Source organism: Pinus tabuliformis, chromosome 8, assembly GCF_031772625.1.
Source record: "Pinus tabuliformis cultivar Carrire ecotype Pingquan chromosome 8, CPIR1, whole genome shotgun sequence".
NCBI lineage: Eukaryota > Viridiplantae > Streptophyta > Pinopsida > Pinales > Pinaceae > Pinus > Pinus tabuliformis.
Window position 1 is genome coordinate 1,214,118,265 of NC_142294.1, and position 16,686 is coordinate 1,214,134,950.

At 34.8% G+C, this 16,686-nt stretch overlaps 1 pseudogene; it reads left to right on the forward strand.

Moving 5' to 3' along the window:
- Positions 1 to 1,316: 1,316 nt before the first annotated feature.
- Positions 1,317 to 16,293, forward strand: LOC149239748 (fatty acyl-CoA reductase 1-like; annotated as a pseudogene).
- Positions 16,294 to 16,686: the final 393 nt, after the last annotated feature.

Genomic DNA, 16,686 nt, shown 5'->3' on the forward strand with positions numbered 1-16,686 from the left:
TAATACCATATAACTCGGCTAAGAGAAGGTTGATCATAATTGTCAGATAATTAGAGGGGTTATTTGTATCCCCACTTTTAAAAATAGGGATAATGAGGCTCTTAGTCCATGGTTTAGGGAACCCTTGCTTCACTTTTATAAGATATTTTTTAAGATATTTAAAATTTTGAAAAAAAACTCGTATTTTTATTATTTAAAATTATAATATTAAAATATTTATTAAAAAAACAAAAAAGATAATTTAAAAAAAAAAATAAAAAATCAATAATTATATATATTTTTTGACTTGGAAAGCAAAATTGAATATTTAAAAATATTTGATACTAAATCATTTTCTCGTTATATATATATATATATAAACTATTAAGATTGAAATTAGTTTAATTATATAAATCAAATACCTAATAAATTTCTTTTATCAAAAATTTTTAATTTTAAAATATTTTTAATATATTTTATTTTAATAATTTATTAACTTATCAAAATCTTAATCATAAAACTACAGATTCACTGTCATAAATTTATTAAAATTTTTCAACAAATACACCTCATAAAATGTAAATAAAAATATTTCATTAATTTGTAAACAAAATTACATATCCCTTCTCATAAACATATAATTCTATTAAAATGCTCCAATAAATTAAAGTCATTTACATTTTCCCTCACTTTAAAAATAAAACAAGTGCAGACGGCATTCGACCGAACGATGAACCAAAATCAAGTCATAAAACAAGTGCAGACGGGATTCGACCGAACAATGAACCAAAAACAAGTCATGGGAAAATTTTTTTGACTACAGAGTTTGCGTTAATGTGAGTTTTGAAAAAATCTCGTATTTTTAATATTTAAAATTATAATATTAAAATATTTATTAAAAACAAAAAATGATAATTTAAAGAAAATAATTTACACTACACATATATAATAATGAGTCAGTGGCCAATCAAGTTGCTCATGGATTCAGTCTCAGTTTCCTTCCGTGGAGTCATTATGTGTCATTACAAGATCGTCAACCATACATGTATAAATTGATTTGTAATGATTTCGCAATGTCATTTGATGACAAAATTTAAGCGATTGAGTGCAGGCTGTATGTATCGTAACTTGTTCGATTCCCTGAAATATTTCGTGTACGTTTCTAGTTTTGGACAAGATAAAACTTAAACACAAAGTATTGAATTCCTGTTTTTAAAAGAAAGGAAACTGCACTACATCCACTGCCCACTTCAGTCCAAGCAGCCTGCATGCTATATAAAAACTCCTCCATACTCACGATCAACACCTATCAGATACACCTATTTGCTACTGATAGCTGCCAGATTTGTGTAGTGTTAAGTGAGAGATGGCGTCCAACGTTCTAGGATTTCTCAAGGACAAGAACATATTAGTGACTGGATCAACCAGTTTCCTAGGCAAAAGTATTAATGTTAAATTGATCTTTACATACATTTGGGTTTCATGATAACAAATTGTTAATTGCTGTTTACTTGGTGCAGTTTTCGTGGAGAAAATCTTGCGTATACAGCCTGGGATTAGCTGCATTTATGTTTTGCTGAGGGCTGAAGATGTAGAGTCTGCCAGAAACCGATTTAAAAAAGAAGTAAGAAATTTCATACGGACATTCATTGAGAATTATTTTTTTTATAAATTTGATTCAAAAACGGATGAAAACTATAGATTTATGCTAGTGCAAGTTTAATCCATTGATTCTTGGGTTGTGGTCTTTTTAGATTGATCCAACATCTTAATCCATAGAAATTATAGCTTTATGGTAGTATGAGTTTCACCAATGGACTTTTGGGTTGTGGTTTCTGTAATTATCTTTATTTAGACTCTGGGCTGTGGTTTTTGTAATTATCTTTATTTAGATTTTAGATTTGGGGAATATCTCAGAATATGATAGTTATGGGAAATGTAAAACAAGATTCTAAGATATTAACGAAAGAATCAGAATTGGCTCTTGTATGATCTAAAATATTAAGAATCAGAAAAATAAATAGATTCAACAAAAGATTCTGTATAATATTTGATCAATGACGTTTTAAGGGGCGAATTATCCATCTAAATTTTATATATTTGACTGTTTGAATGCCTCTAATCGATCTCCTCAGTGCTCAGAAATTAATCCTAGACCTACAAACCCCTTTGAATGACAGGTTATGAGGCTGGAGTTGTTCAAGATTCTGAGGGAGCAACACGGAGACAATTTTGAAAGCTTCATATTCCAGAAAGTCGTTCCTGTTGTTGGAGACGTTGCAGTGGATCATAATCTTGGAATTGATGAGGAGGCCACGAGAGAGCATCTCTGGGAAAATCTGGACGCCATTGTTAATAATGCAGCAAGCACAGCGTTTGACGACAGGTTTGCTTAGTTCTAGTTATACCTAGGAAAAGGCTATGTTTTAAGTAGGTGTTTATCCTAGTTATACCTAGGAAAATGTATCTCGGTTGCAAAACCTAACTTATTCAACCAAACGCTCTTGCAAAATGTAGATATGATACCTCTCTCAACGTCAACACAAAGGGAGCTAAAAATATGGTGGAATTCGCCAAACGATGCCGGAAGCTTCAAATCCTTCTGCATGTCTCAACTGGTAAGGGAAGATGCTTGTACTCATAATAATAGGGAGTTATACGTTTGAAGATTTAATTTTAAAATATTTTATAAATGGTGATTAAATTTGTTAAGTTCAGCTTTGCAATTGTTTATATATTCAAATGTTTTGAAATGGCTAAATTAATTTTTCGAAATTATTAAATTAATTTTTTATTTTAAAATTTGAATTTTTATCAGTTTTCTAATTTACATAAATATATAACTTATTTATTTTATTTATTATTTAATTTATATAACTCCTCTAATATTTTTATAAATTAAAAATATTACAAATTAAATTAAATCAAATCCTGCACTTTGCCAACAAACTGTGAAGTGTAAAATAAGTAACGATTTTATAAGAATTTAAAAAACTAAAGTAAGTTGTCAGAAATCAATCATACTTAATTTAAACCAATATATTAAAGGTAAAACACGAACGAAAATGTTGTCATGGTTTAGGTATATGTTTTAAGTTTTTAAAATCAGTTAAAAATTTCTGCCTTCGAGATCAATATCATCACAGTTACATTTTATATGAAGAAAATTTTATATGTTAATATTGTTAATTAATATTTATAAAATGATTAAAATAAAACTTTAAAAGAATATTATAGAAAAAATTATATATAAATATTGTTTATTAATATTTAAAAAATAATTAAAATAAAATTTTATGAATTTGATGATATATTTTTTAATAAAATTGTGATTGTTTGAAATGTATAAAAAGAAATTGTATAAATTTCTAGATTTATATTTATTATTTGTATACACATTTGATAAAATTAATACCAAAACATTTTTTGAATTTTTTTGTTATAACTATTATTTTTTATTGAAAATCAATACTAGTTAAATTAATATCTTAATATTAAGTAAAATACACCCTTAAAGATTTTCATAAGAATACATCTGCAAAATTTTACAATAAAAACCGTAAGATAATCTTGGATTGCAAATCAATACGTATCCAATAAATTGTGTCATCACTCTTTATATTTTATTGTATTTTTTAAGAAGATACATCATACCGTGTCATCAACATTGATGATCAATAAACATAAAAGTGCATCACATAATATAGAACTTTAAATATAATGATGGAGAGATGGGGAAAACCAGATTGTTACAGTATTTAAATACATTACATAACTTATAATAAAATATAGTTCAGGCTTTGTCAATTCGAATTCGTTGAAATAATTGATGTTAAGAAGGTAAATAGACCTATTATGTTTTAGATATATAATTTTATTGAAAGACTTTTAAATTTTTTAAAAATTACAAATTATGAAAATTAAAACTAAATATATGATTAACACTTACCTAAAATTAAAAAAACTACACAGTAATGAAAACTTCATTATTCCATAGCTATCCTTCATGGTTAAGGTTGGGATAATTTCATATTCCAGCCTTATCTTTCATGCCTTGATTGAATGACACTTTTTTCCTGCTAAAATTATTGTTTGTTTCTATATGTGCAATGATGTAGAATAACAAGTATGTCCACAACGGTCAATCATATACATAACAAGTATGTCCACAACGTGCAATCATTTAGCATAACAGGTATGTCCACAACGTTCTCTCACATCTAAAACATGAAAGTATTTAAAAAACGAAATAAGTTAAAAAGTGTAAATGGAATTTACTCACTTTGTGATTCAAAATTGAATCGAAAAAAGGAATTACCATCCTCATACATTAACAGACTTATCTTTATTACCATCCTCATACATTAACAGAATTATCTTTGTTTAATGTGACAAAAGCTTACGTTATCAGACATGGAAAAGGGATAATTATGGAGAAGCATGTGAAGATGGGAGAAACTATAACGGCCAACAAAGAACCTAAGGACGAAGGCGGTCCACCTTTATAAACATTAAAGTGGAATTTGATTGGCTGGAGAAAACACTCGCTGAGATACATATGAACTCGTCAACCCGCACAGGCCAAAGTTCTTTACAAGATACAGATACCAAACGTCTCAAAGAATTGGGCTTGGAAAGGTTCGTCACCCTTACAAGCCATTTACTCATAATTTGCATAGATGTCATAATTTGAAAATCGAAATTAGATTCATTCATGGAGGTCTTAGCAGGGCAAGAAGATTTGGGTGGTCGAATACTTACACATTCACCAAAGCCATGGGAGACATGCTAGTGCAGAATTTAAGAGAAAATCTTCCCGTGGTGGTTCTCCGACCAAGCATTATTGAAAGCACTTTGGCAGAGCCCTTCATTGGATGGATGGAAGGCACCAAGTCTTCGTAATCAACCATATTTTGCATTCCATAAAAATTAATCTCTTTTCTGATATTGTTATAGACTTGAATTTATTAAACAAGAAGGGTTGCATCGCAGCAAGTCCCTGCCATCAAGAAAACGCATCCGTACGTGTAACATTCTATCATGTGATTGTGTCTGTGAATCAAATCAGTGACCTGCAAAAAAATCAGTAAGTCATAGCAGTGACCTGCAAAAAAATCAGTCAGTCATAGCAGTGACTTAGAACAATATGTAGCTAGCAAAAGTCTTTTTATCTGTTTTGTGTAAAGTAAAACATTCAACTTCTTCATTTTTTTAGTATATTTTTTCAAATTTATACAAAAAAAGGCCCTGATGCCTTGGCCTGTCACTGTTAATCTGCAATCAATCATATTAGCCTTTATTTGTTTGAAATCCCACAAAACTGTAAGAGCCAAATTGGTAATGTTTTGCAAGAAATGATGCTAAGAAACAAAAGTTTAGATCATAAGATAAAAGCATGCCCCATTTGGAATGCAAACAAGCTCTGAAACAGATAACTATTCATGGAGCTAAGATTGTATATTTCAGGGTAAAGAGAAATATGAGAAGAAATAAGCCAAAAAAGGTAGGCGCCACCCTCTTAACTAGTATTGGAGTTCTAAATACTCTTTTCTGGAAAGCATTGAGTTTAATAGCATCATCTAGAATTCAGAAACACCTATTGGATTGAGTTTCCAACTTATCTTTTCTGGCTGGAGGTCTAAATCATCCTTTTCTTCATTGTGTTAGAAGCCTAGCCCACTCTGAAGCCCCATTGATTAGCCACTGGTTTTTGTTAAACAATGGGAATCTTAGATCAGTTTTGTTGGGACATCGTGCTTGCAATTTGAACCCCTGGCACTCCCACCAAAAATCATCAGGATAAGACACACCAAGACTGGAAGGGACTAGCTATTTTCACTATTATGTTTAGCTTCTACTTTATATGAGTTTTGAGCCCTGTTTCAGTCAACTCGTAAATGGAAAAGTTTGTGCTCCTTATCATCCTTTCCATCTATTCAATTGAAATGTCGCGTTATTCCTAAGCTGGATGTGTAATTGAATACTTGATAAGAGGAATTTTGAAAAGCTATATCATAGAATGCAGCAGCAACAATCTTTTTTAACAACTTTGTGGCAATGACGACAAGTCTCCCCATATTCGATGTTCCAGTCTTGCCAAACACGACACATTTTACCTAGAGAGGGAGCATCACAAACAAAACAACTTATATGACAGTTGGAGAAATCAGGATGGAGAACATCAAACCAATTGCCAAACCTAAAGCACATGGGCAGGTGATGACAAGCACAGAGATCACAAATTGCAAAGCAAGGGCTTTATTGAGCAAGCCATAAAAATCCAAGAGTAGTTGTAACATCTTTTTGATGCACCAAGCATTGAGTACTTTATCATGCACATAAAGTAATACGAATTTTATGAGCTTTCAGAAATCATAAAGCTAAGAAGTTTTGAATACAATATACATTTCCACAGAATTCATAAAGCCTAGCTATTCTAAATACAATATACAATGAGTTTAATAACATTGTCTAGAATTCAGAAACACCTATTGGATTGAGTTTCGAACTTATCTTTTATGGCTGGAGGTCTAAATCATCCTTTTCTTCATTGTGTTAGAAGCCTAGCCCACTCTGAAGCCCCATTTATTAGCCACTGGTTTTTGTTAAACAGTGGGAATCTTAGATCGGTTTTGTTGGGACATCGTGCTTGCAATTTGAACCCCTGGCACTCCCACCAAAAATCATCAGGATAAGACACCACCAAGACTGGAAGGGACTAGCTATTTTCACTATTATGTTTAGCTTCTACTTTCTATGAGTTTTGAGCCCTGTTTTAGTCAACTCATAAATGGAAAATTTTGTGCTCCTTATCATCCTTTCCGTGTATTCAATTGAAATGTCATGTTATTCCTAAGCTGCATGTGCAATTGAATACTTGATAAGAGGAATTTTGAAATAAAATCCTCCTTTGAGCCCCCGTATATGATCAGGGTTTTGTAAGAAACAGGGGCACTTTCTGCCTCCATCATAGAACCAGTAGATAGAGCGACATAATTAATTTTCATGGAATTAAAGCCTCGCCTGAAGCAGCTATATCATAGAAGGCAGCAACGACAATCTTTTTAACAACTTTGTGGCAATGACGAAAGGTCTCCCATATTCGATGTTCCATTCTTGTCAATGAGCACCTTCAGCAATGGATGATTGAGATGATTTTCACTTACAACATAGTGTCTCCTAGACTTACCAACGTACACTGTTTTATGACCTGTAGGCACCTCGAAATTTTTCTTTGTTCTATGCCCTGTAGGCACCTCGAAATTTTGCTCATCTTGGTCTCCAAAATCGCAGAAATCGTCCGTATGGTTGGAGCTACCCAAGCCTTCAATTTTGCCATGATTAGTCATGTTTGAAAACAGATTTTCTAATACACAGTTCACTCCAAAAAACTATCTACTTTGAGATTAGTTAATACACATAATACATCGTTCACTCCAGAAAACTATCAACGCCTCAATGAAATTAGTTAATACACCCAGTTTAAGCCAAAAAAGGTAGGCGCCACCTCTTAACTAGTATTGGAGTTCTAAATACTCTTTTTTGGAAACCATTGAGTTTAATAGCATCCTCTAGAATTCAGAACACCTATTGGATTGAGTTTCGAACTTATCTTTTCTGGTTGGAGGTCTAAATCATCCTTTTCTTCATCGTGTTAGAAGCCTAGCCACTCTGAAGCCCCATTGATTAGCCACTGGTTTTTGTTAAACAGTGGGAATCTTAGATCGGTTTTGTTGGGACATCATGCTTGCAATTTGAACCCTTGGCACTCCCACCAAAAATCATCAGGATAAGACACCACCAAGGTTGGAAGGGACTAGCTATTTTCACTATTATGTTTAGCTTCTACTTTCTATGAGTTTTGAGCCCTGTTTCAGGCAACTTGTAAATGGAAAAGTTTGTGCTCCTTATCATTCTTTCCATCTATTCAATTGAAATGTCACGTTATTGCTAAGCTGGATGTGCAATTGAATACTTGATAAGAGGAATTTTGAAATAAATTCCTCCTTTGAGCCCCCCGTATATGATCAGGGTTTTGTAAGAAACAGGGGCACTTTCTGCCTCCATCATAGAACCAGTAGATAGAGCGACATAACTAATTTTCATGGAGTTAAAGCCTTGGCTGAAGCATCTATATCATAGAAGGCAGCAACGACAATCTTTTTTAACAACTTTGTGGCAATGACGACAGGTCTCCCCATATTCGATGTTTCAGTCTTGTCAAACACAACACATCTTACCTAGAGAGGGAGCATCACAAACAAAACAACTTATTTGACAGTTGGAGAAATCAGGATGGAGAACAACAAACCAATTGCCAAACCTAAAACACATGGGCAGGCGATGACAAGCACAGAGATCCCAAATTGCAAAGCAAGGACTTTATTGAGCAAGCCATAAAAATCCAAGAGTAGCTGTAACATCTTTCTGATGCACCAAGCATTGAGTACTTTATCATGCACGTAAAGTAATACAGATTTTATAAGCTTTCAGAAATCATAAAGCTGAGAAGTTCTGAATACAATATACATTGCCACAGAATTCATAAAGCCCAGCTATTCTGAATACAATATACAATGACACAGAAATCATAAAGCTGAGATGTTCTCAATACAATATACAATGCCAAAGCTTGTTTCTGTTGACATTGCTAAGTGACTAGCATGGATCTCTTCGAGTATTGTTGATAATTCAGACTCAAAACTTAGCCCTAGACTGCAAGTAGGGAGAATCCCATTGAAAAGCTTGCAAAATGAAAGTTAGATTTCTAAAACCTTGACATTATTCAGAGGAGGGATAATACTGTTTTCTTCATTATGACATTATTTGGAATTTCCTCCCAGAATTAGCTGTGGCTCTACATAAATATATCCCTACCCCTTTTTATTAAGAGGCATAGAATTCAACCAATTCCTCCAAACATTCGCTCTTAATGGCTTCTGGATCTGCATTTTTCAGCATCCACAACAAATGCTCAAAAAGAATGACCTCACAGGAAATTGTTTCCCCACTAAGGTCAGCTCCACATGAACCCTCATGAGATTTCTCAATGAGCACCTTCAGCAATGGATGATTGAGATGATTTTCACTTACAACATAGCGTCTCCTGGACTTACCAACGTACACTGTTCTATGCCCTATAGGCACCTCGAAATTTTGCTCTGTTCTATGCCCTGCAGGCACCTCAAAATTTTGCTCATCTTGGTCTCCAAAATCGCAGAAATTGTCTGTATGGTTGGAGCTGCCCAAGCTTTCAATTTTGCCACGATTAGTCATGTTTAAAAACAGATTTGCTAATACACAGTTCACTCCAAAAAACTATCTACTTTGAGATTAGCTAATACACATAATACACAGTTCACTCCAGAAAACTATCAACGCCTCAATGAAATTAGTTAATACACCCAGTTCACCCGATTAGCTAATATATACAGTTCACTCCAGACTTATATCTAATGCAAGCAGACAGTAGGATTCAGATTTATGCAAATACTAGCGTTGGCGAACTCACCAGGGTTGCTTACCAATGGCTTGTGCTTTTCTATTACAGGGACTGAGCGATTGCACCATTTGTGCTAAACTTACCAGCTTTGCTTCCCAAGAAATTTTGTTTACGAACAATTAAGCTATGAGAATTTCCACGAACAACAATTTCCGCTACAACCATTTTTATGATTTCGAGAATTTCTATGAACAACAATTTCCGTTACTAACATTTTTTATGATTTCGCGGGCCATAAAGAGGGTTGGATTTTCAGTTACCAAAATTTCGGTGAGAACTGCACACACATTACAAGAGTACGAAGAAGCAATCTCGGTTGGCTCTTCAATATCATCTTAACTGTAAAAATACAAGAAAACCCCAATCAATAAACAAGAAAACCCCAAAGGCTTTCTGATAAGCTGCCACTTAAAGATGAAAATGAAAAGTGACTCTTACTGAGAGGAAGAATTGCAACATAGATGAAAGCTGCCAAATCTTTAAAACTGGCTTCCTTAGCTGCCTCTTCAACTGCTCTCTGCATTACAAATCAACCTCAAAAACCTTCAATATTAGAGGAAAACCCTGATTGATGTTCTGAAAAAATTAAATGGAATTGAAAAGATTCCAGTAAGAATGAAAAATACCCACCCTGAATGAATCTGACGATGCTTGAAACCAAATTGGGAAACCCCTGCTACTTCTAGGCCAACTGGGTCAAGATCAACTGAGTCCATTGGGTATGAATCGAATCAGCAACCACTTGCTAAATAGGTTATGGATATCGATATAATAATAAAGGGTGCTGGACGAAGTGCTGGTGCGCACTATGATTCTTCAACCGCCTCTGTATATGCGTAGACTCGGTCAAATGCTACTGCTTAAAGCCTGTTTTCTAATCATGCCGTGAAATCCTGATCAGTTGGGGCTTGGATGGGCCAGATATCTAAGAACATTGGGCTTGCTCAAAATTGCAAAAACAATGTCAAGCACAAAAACAATGAGGGAAGATGGTAGTGCATACAGAATTCTCAAATTCCAGATCGATTTTCTTACATCAGTGGTATCTTTTCTTGGGGCAAAAACACTTGAAGGGATTGAAGCATTTTGATTCTCTTCAAACCTTCATCTTGAATCATCACTAGAGCCATTGACAAGTACAATTAAGCACAGACACATCAGAGCCACCAGAAGTCCATTCAAGCCCAATCAAGGCCTTGCATTCCCAAACCTATTTTTCCCCATTTTCAGCTTATTCTACTTTAATAGCGTAGTTGAACCTAAAAAAAAAAGGGTATTTTGCTGTAATCAGGACAAAAATAGATAAAATCGTTCAATTTGTAAATGCTGACCTCGATTTTGGGTTTTGCAGAAATAGGTATTCCAAAAAGAAAGAGGAGAACAACACTGGACATGGTAATAAATAGGCTACCAGATGGTAATAAAAATAAAATACTAATAATTAAAAGTTATATAAAAAATTATTAAATAAAATAATATGACAATTAGAATATATAAAAATATAAAAGTTGCTGCAGCTGGACTTCATGCTACCACATGAATACCAAGTGTCACCTTACATGCGCTCTAAGATCTAAGCTCACTTAAACTATCATGTAAACCATCTTTCAAATTCATTTAATCGAAATGAAGCATCTGTTATCTTGACTCATTCTGTGCACCTCTAGCTAGATGAGGACGTTCAAATATCTATCCATGCTAGTGACTTCAATGCTCTTTTCTTAGGTTTGCTTGCAGAAGTTATTGAAGGGATTGGAGGCTTGCAAGGTCATGGTCGTACCTATGCGTTTGGAATTAGGGGGGTTGTGGTGAACTGGGAGCAGTGAATGGAGTGGCGAAGACACTGCATTATCTAGGTCTTTCAGTAGAAGGAGCATCCACGCAGAGGACAATGAAGAGGCTCTCAAATGGGCTGCTCTTGAGAAGCTCCCAACTTATGATCAGTTGAGGAAGTCTATTCTAAGCGAAGTTGCAGAGACCGAGAGTTTCAAATATCATGATGTGGATGTCACCACGCTTTCCAATGACACTAGCAAGAGGTTCATTGAGGGAGTGCTGCAAGTGGCTGAAGTGGAGAACGAGCGGTTCTTTGACGAAGCTCAAATAGAGGATTGACAGGTAAAACAGGATATCTGCCGTCGAGTTTGAGCTTTTTGCAATGATGAAATTATACTAATGTCATGGAATTGCAATGATGGAGGCAATTTTTCGGTTGTACATAGTTGGGATCAGAGTTGGGATTGCGATGCAAACGATAGAAGTTTGGTTTGAGCACTTAAACATTGAGGTAGATGCCCATGTCGTAGGCAGAGCCCTTCCTACTCTTTTGAATTTTCGTATTCGGCTGCCCAAGCAAGCGGGAATGAGGGAATCTATGCCAGTCGACGTTTATGTTGTATGTCCTTCATAGTCATCCATCTACCTCTACTAATGCATGAACTACGCTCACCATATGCTTAAAATTCATGGAAGCTGGCTTATATAAGAAGCTATCTTGTACCTTATTTATGGCCATGTGAAGAAGGTGAAGGTCTAACAAGAAGCCGATTTGAAGCCCCCTGCCAACTCAATGCCCACCGCCATACACGAGGTCTCTACCAGTGCCCACTGGCATACCCGAGGTCTCTACCAGAATGAGGTCCAACTCTAGGATAATCTGTTCTCTCCAGCACTCCAGCTTCAATTCCCTAATGATCTTCTTCTTTTATGATCTTCTTCTGTTCTCTCTAGCTTCAGTTCCCTTATGATCTTCATTTGATCTTCATTTGTTCTCTCTAGCTTCATCTGTTCTCTCCAGCTTCAGTTCCCTTGCCTTCACTTCACTTCGGCTCCATAGACACCACAGTACCCTTCTGATCCCTTCAACTTCGGTTCCATAGACACCATAGTAACATGCACCAACAATAACATGCAACAACGCCATAGTAGACATAGTAGCAATAGGTGGCAACTTCAGAGAATAAGCAGCAACATGTGGCAACAGGTGGCAAGAGAGCAAGAAAGCCCATCAGTCACAGCAGGAAGGATGTACTGGAATAAGGATGTACCCAGGAGCGAGCTAGCATTTTAGACTAGGAGACTAATGTTAGCATTAGTCTAACAGGTCCAAAAAAATGAACAACAAATGAATAACACAAAGCCAAGATAATATATGCTTTCCGCCTCTGGCCTCAGGAAGAGGCCAAATAAGATAGTAAATGACTATTTATCCAAAAACTTTCATTATACTTGATCAAATGGCAGTAGCAAATAGTTCGCAAACAACTCAATTAATGTTAAGTTCATCCGTTCCGATTACTATAGTGCCTGGCCATTGCTAGATGGCACGGACTAATAACCAAAAACTAAGCATAAGGGTTTCAACTGACATACATGACCTCTTCATGGAAAAACATTATTCACAATATAGATTAGCAATGATTGCTTTGTGTAAATGATTAGCAATATTCACAATATAGATTAGCAATGATAGCAATATTCACAATATAGATTAGCAAGGATTGCAATATTCACAATGGTTAGCAATGATAGCATGTATAGGTGACTGGAATCATCACATTTTTCACAATCTCAACTCACTGATGCCTGGTCTTATCCAATTTTCAGTAGCAATCATTACAAGTATCATAGAATGTATAGTGCTCAAGGATTGTCATCTTTCCACATTAGTTGGACAACATCTATTATTAGTGCTAATTGCTTCTTGAAATAGGCAAAACTATACACAGATAGGTTGAAAGTTGAAACCATAACCCTTTCCAACAGGCTTTAAAATTGACACCCATATACACGTTTTCGCTATTTTTAGCCATCAAATATGATTTATTTCAAAATAAACACGTTAATAGTAACTTGCCAGTAATTTTAGAAAGTGTCATAATGACGGGTAGATCGGAAAATGAAAAGTTTCAAAATATATATATATAGACATGTTGCATAAAATATTTAAAATAATCTGACCTAGCCACTAAATTGAATATAAAATTATTAGATAAGCAAAGTGGCTACCACTCAAATCAACAATCTAGACGTCGATATGAAAGGTGTGACGAGGATAAAGCAGAGGGAGTCTGTCCATAGGATTCACATCTCAAACCATGCCCACATGAAGGTATGATTTTACATTGACTACATTTACTGTTTTTATTTATTATATATACGTAGAAACATCTCCTCTTCAGTAAAGAGGAGGGGTTTCCATGTAAGGTGTGCCACAGCTATTAATCTATTGTTAATATTATTTTCTGATACATGAGCTTCATGACGGAGGAGGAGGGATTTCGATGTAATGTGTGCCATAGCTATTAATCTACTATTTATATTATTTTCTAATACATGAGCTTTATGTGTTGGAGGCAGAAAATGAGCAGTGGAGCACACCATGGAGAATTTACGACGTTATCAAATCAGAAATTATTTTGATAATCTCCATCGTTTCACAGACTTCCAGTTGCTTCAAAACGTCGAGCCGCTCTCAACATTGTTTGTCTGAAAGGCTTGTTAAAACGCGTGGGAGATTGAGAATCTGAGTAGGAATCTCGAATGTAAGGTACTGCGAATCTCGATCTAAAGCTATTGCGTTCGTAAAATAGGTTATGATATTTCACTGTGTATGCCAGGGCCATGTGTAAAAGGTGACAGCAAAATTTGTGAAAAAAATTTGTAAAGGCTGTGAAAAAATTCTATAACATGTACAAATCTTCACGCTTTATTGAGTGCTTCTTCCATAGATCATATATATCTCATTACCAAGCATAAACCCTTTTGATTTATATTTTCAATCGTCAAGAATCTCAATTTACAAAGTTTATATTCTTCTATCATTAGGGTTGTGGACTTTGCACTTTCAGGGCTTGACAAGGGAAATGTCAATATATCTGACTTCGGCTTCAGTGCTCAACCTCAACATTGTAGGGTATGTATGGACTTGAATAAAATTTGGGAACTGGAAATAATTTTGATGCAAAGTATTAAGAAGGTTATTTGATGCCAGGCAGATGGGTTGCTGCATAATACTTGTGGACCCGAGGTACCTGCATAGCCATGAACATGTAATAAAGATGCCAGATTAATTTAAATTGCAGTATATTTTCTTTTCCCGCTTTTTAAATTTTAGTACTTGTGAGTTCTTGATACAAGAATTTGGTTACTTGTGCAGGTGATTGCTGACAGGCGGTATCATGGTGCTACAACCGACGTTTGGTTTTGCAGAGTCATTCTCTTTGTTCTTTTCACCAGTTCGCTGCGAGTCGAGGACAAGAATTCATGGAAACATTAGGTTAGATAAATTCCCAAGTCTTTGTTTGTATATGTTTTAAAGTTAGAAAAGTTTTTGTTCACCGAAGGAATCGAAAGCTCAGTGAAGTATTAACTTGCAATAATACCAATATTCACTATTTTCATGTGAGTAATTATGGATATGATCTGATTAAAATTAAATGAAACTGGTAAATCTAAATATTAGAAATCATATTAAGTGAACTTTAAAAATAAAACCGTCACGAAAAAATTGCTTTATGGGTAAGGGGACCCGTGAAATTTAACCCTGCTTTCTCAATTTCAATTTAGGGATACATGATTCCACTATTTTACAGAAGCAATCACCGCAAAGATGTATAATGATTGCTCCTTAAAAAACGACCCAGCTATACACAGCTAAGTTGAACCAACACCCTTTCACGATTCAAACATAGAAATACTGGTTGGAGAGAACCTAGCCTTTGTATACAATTAACATCACATCATTAATAATACTGATGACATGCATTTTTGGAATGTATAATTGCAGAACCATGGACACTTTGATAGTAGCATACGGAAAAGGACGACTTTCATCCTTCTTAGCCGATCCAAACCTCATCCTTGACGTGGTTAGTCACTTCCTTCCGCCATTTATCTTCAATGGCTTGCCCCATATTATTGTTCATAACTATTAAATATGTTTGTTTATTAATGATATTATTTGAAGAGCAGATTCCAGCAGATATGGTTGTAAACGCGATGATAGTAGCTATGGCCACACATGCTTCCCAGAATGGTCTCTTTATTTATCACTCGGCATCATCTATTGGAAACCCGTTGCGTTCCTCTGTTGCAACGGACGCCGCTTATAATTATTTTTCGAAGAATCCATGTGTTGGCAAAGATGGAAACATAGTTCACGTAAAACCGCCTCTCTTTCTTGAGAGCATGCGGAGCTTTCGGGGATACATGTTTACACGTTACAAAGCACCACTACAGGCAAGCATCTCCTCCACATTTCTTTTCAACAAAGATTTAGAAATTGTAATAAAAAATTCAAATTATTGTAATGAAGTTTAGAAATTTACCTTTATCATAATGAAGTTGACATGGATTTATGGAAAATGTGATTACAAAAATCTGCCTTAATGGTTGCAGAACACTTAGCTAATTAAAACTGCTTGCATTGGTGATGTTGAACAGGTGCTTGGTTTAGTGGATAGTGTCTTCTGCAACATGTTCAGAGCACATTACACTCGTATGCTCCGAAATTACAACTTCGCCATGTATTTAGCAGAGTTGTATGAGCCTTACGTTTTCTTTCAGGGAAGGTAATGCCGGTGTCTATATTATTTTTTCTTTTGGTCAAACATTATATACTACGATTTTTCTATTTGATAGCCGAATCTGTGGCCTTTCTCAGGTTCGATACAACCAACACTGAAAACTTGTTCAGAAAGATTTCGGCGGAAGACAGAAAAGCATTCAACTTCGACGTAAAATGCATTGATTGGACACAGTACTTGTCAGAGGTTCATATTCCTGGAGTAGTCAAACACGTACTCAGGTGAGATTGAAATGGCAGCCTGGAATCCTCGTCCGGAGGTGTAATAGGCGGAATAAACGAGAAAGCAAAGTCGTAGAGAAGCCGTTAATCCGCTCGACCATTGCTGAATAATAAAATTCTGTCTGCTGTGCTGTTCTGATGTTGTAAAGTAGTTTTTGGGAGTGAATTGCTAGGATGATTAAAAGTGATCAGAATTTAGGCAAAAAATTTTCGAAAAATCTATTAAAAACAATGTTTGAATCTTGTTTTTATGGTGGAAATAGATTCAACACTATAAAAATGTCTTATATATTTAAAATTTTGAAATTTAATAACTATAAATTAAATTTACAAAAATCTTTATTTGATTTTCTCTAAATATTACTAAAATTTCCATAATGGCTCAGTCTCTCCTCTT